Below are 3,460 nucleotides of genomic sequence, written 5' to 3'. Positions count from 1 at the left end.
GCATCACCAGTGCACCCATCTTTGTTATTTTTATTATTATTTATTAAATTTGTATACCACTCAACATTTGCGCATACAGCTCAACATATGCCATCCAAACGTGGAATCAGCTATCCAGGCGAAGTCTGCATTTATAAATAGTGCGTTCAACATGTAACATTAATACTCAGCCCACCGAGTATTAGATGGTGGGTATTTTTTCCTTCCAGGCTGGAAGTTTAAGTCTCTCTTAGTGAGCACATGGGCTCTCAAAATCCATTTTTGTTGTCCTGCCGTGAATTCCTGCTCCACTTAATCTAAAAGTACCGTATTTTTCACTCTATAGGACGCACCTTTTCCCTTCTAAAAAGTAAGGGAAAATGTGTGTGCGTCTTATGGAGTGAATGCAGGCTAAGCCCAAAGCCAGAACAGGGAGACGGAGCGCTGCGCAGCACTCCATCTCGCTGTTCTAGCTTGGGGATGGCTGCACAAAGCCTCCGCAAGGCAGCGGAGTGCCTTCACCCCGCTGCCCTGGGGAGGCTTCACAGGCTGTCCCCGAAGCCAGAACAGCAAGAGGCTATCCCAGAAGCCAGATCCCTCTTGATGTTCTGGCTTCTGGGTTTCAGAATTTTTTTCTTCTTGTTTCCTCCCCTCTAGGGAGGGGAGGAAACTCTAGGGGAGGAAACTAGGTACATCTTATCGTCCGGTGCGTCCTATAGAGCGAAAAATACGGTATGTGAACATGCACAAATATCAAGGATTTCACCAATACAAAATTGATACAGGCATGTGGGCCAGAGGCAGAGTGGGGGACTCCTTTAAACTTCTCCGTTGAGGGGCGAGCGGCTGCCCTCCCTTCAGAGAAGAATTGCCAGATGGAAGGAACAAGCTGCCTACTTTTCAACATCCCAACATCCCAATCGCCAGATCGCGATGTTTGGCTGGTGATACATTGCAATGTTGAAAACCTGACGCCGCCCAGCCCTACTTTGTATGTAATCATCTGCCTTGGTAAAGGTAAAGGGACCCCTGACCATTAGGTCCAGTTGTGGCCGACTCGGGGGTTGGGGTGCTCATCTCACTTTATTGGCTGAGGGAGCCGGCGTACAGCTTCCAGGTCATGTGGCCAGCATGACTAAGCCGCTTCTGGCGAAACAGAGCAGCACACGGAAATGCCGTTTACCTTCCCGCCAGAGTGGTACCTATTTATCTACTTGCACTTTGACGTGCTTTCGAACTGCTAGGTTGGCAGTTCTGCCTTGAGCGAGGAGCAAATGCTCACCTAATTTCCAGCAGATTTGAAAGGGGATTGGACTGGTCACAGTTACTGAGGAAAACTGGATTTCTTTTTCAGCAACAACTGGAGGGCTGCGGGTTTCCCCACTCCTGCTTCAAACTTCAAACTACGAGGCCTACCCCAAAAAAGTATTTCATCCCCTATCCCGCCCATGTTTCCAAAGCAATCCAGGAGGGACAGACAGGCACCACCACAACAAACTCAAGTTTCAGCAAAGCATTTCACACAGCCCTGCGCGACACCACCAAGCTTAGTTAGGAGTGCCAGCAAAGCACCATGGGAGTTTGGCAAACAACATGTGACCTACGTTAGTCGTCGCTGCAAGCAAGCAGTGCGCACGCCCTGCACTACGAGGTGAACACACCCTTCCAGCTGGTGTGTGGAGCAATAAGGGTCATCCCCTCTACCACTGGGCTGGAATTTGAGGCGAGAGTTACTAGCTGTGTCTGGAATGCAGACAAGCCCTCCTTCGCAGCCAAGACGGGCCAGATGAACATTGGATCTTTGCAAACTGAAAGACGTCAGATTGGGTGGGACCCTCCTCTGGCTGCAACGATTATCGGAAAACCCTATTAATTGAGAAAGTGGCAGCTCAAACAGCCAAAGGAACATGAGTGTTGGGCCAAGGCAACTTCCTGGGTGCATTTCATGCAGGGTGGTGGTGGTGAAGCCCATCAACCAGGCAACTCAGATTCTGCATCAGGAAAAAGGAGACATTCCTCTATAAACCTGTGCAGACAGAAGTGCCTTGCCTCTCAGCCTGCGTGATTTATTCTGGAAACTGAATGTGCAACCCCTACAGGCGTGCCGAGTTGCGTCCGACATTGGGGGCCCCTCGATGTGCACGCACGATGCCACACGTGCGATACACACCCCAGTCCAGGCAGGCAGACTTGGCCCACCCACTCACCCCCCGCCAGCCCTTTTGGAAAGGGATGCACAGGCAAAGATGCTTCACCCTGTGCATCCCTGGTAGAGAGTGCCTTCTGGAAAAGCTTTATGGTGTTCCTCAAAGGTATGTGTGGGACAAAAAAGCTTTGCCCCATGGGAGGTGGCGCACGCAGAGGACGCTCTTCCCTCTCTGCTTGTCCCAGCCCCTGTCCGGCTTCCAGGCACTGGCAGTGGCAGGGGATGGCAGTCCCCTCAATTTGGGGGGGGGGTGTCTCAGCCCCCTGCACACCAATATTGAGGGGGCCGAAGCTTCTTTCGCCCCCAATGCTCGGCGCCCCTGAACCCCTATCCCAGTGGAAGCCAAGGTAGTATACTCTGATGTTGACCGCAACTCCAAAACTATTTAAAGTGGGATGATACTACTCTAAATAAATACATAGTGGAGAAAGGGCCTAAGGGCTCGTCGACTCTTCTGTTTGTGCTGCAGAATCGAGGCACTGGGTGCATGATCTGAGCAGGTATTTGTTCAACCCTGTGGTTTTCCTACTGAATCAGAACAAACGTTGATCTGCGGAAAACCTGACTGACGTCCGAATCAGTGATAAACAGCAAGTTTTCCCAGGAAAAGCGCTGGGACAAAATTAATAAATCGTAGAATTAAAAAAAGGTAAAGGACCCCTGGACGGTCAAGTCCAGTCAAAGGCGACTATGGGGTTGTGGCGCTCATCTCGCTTTCAGGCCAAAGGAGCTGGTGTTTGTCCACAGACAGCTTTCCAGATCGTGTAGCCAGCATGGCTAAGCTGCTACTGGCACACGGACGACTGTGACAAGTGCCAGAGCGCATGGAAACGCCGTTGACCTTCCCGCCGCAGTGGTATCTAGTTATCTACTTGCGCTGGCGTGCTTTTGAACTGCTAGGTTGGCAGGAGCTGGGACCGAGCAACAGGAGCTCGCTCTGTCGCGGGGATTCGAACCGCCGACCTTCCGATCGGCGAGCCCAAGAGGCTCAGTGGTTTAGACCACAGAGCCACCCACATCCCTAAATTGTAGAATTATAGAGTTGGGAGGGACCCTAGGGTCATCTAATCCAAACCCCTGCAATGCTGAAATCTCAGCTACCTGTGCCTACAAATCAAAGACCTAGAAATCACACATCCTAAGGCTCATCCTAGGCTTCTAATCTAGTCCAGGATGTGCATGGCTTAAAAACCCCCAAACCCACCTCCCAGTGCACAAGAATTCACAGCATGGGTTTCCTCCAGCCCAGAGTTTTTGCAGTACGCTGGCAAATAA

This window comes from Podarcis filfolensis (assembly GCF_964270895.1).
Source record: "Podarcis filfolensis genome assembly, chromosome: 16".
NCBI lineage: Eukaryota > Metazoa > Chordata > Lepidosauria > Squamata > Lacertidae > Podarcis > Podarcis filfolensis.
This window is presented reverse-complemented; position numbering follows the sequence as displayed.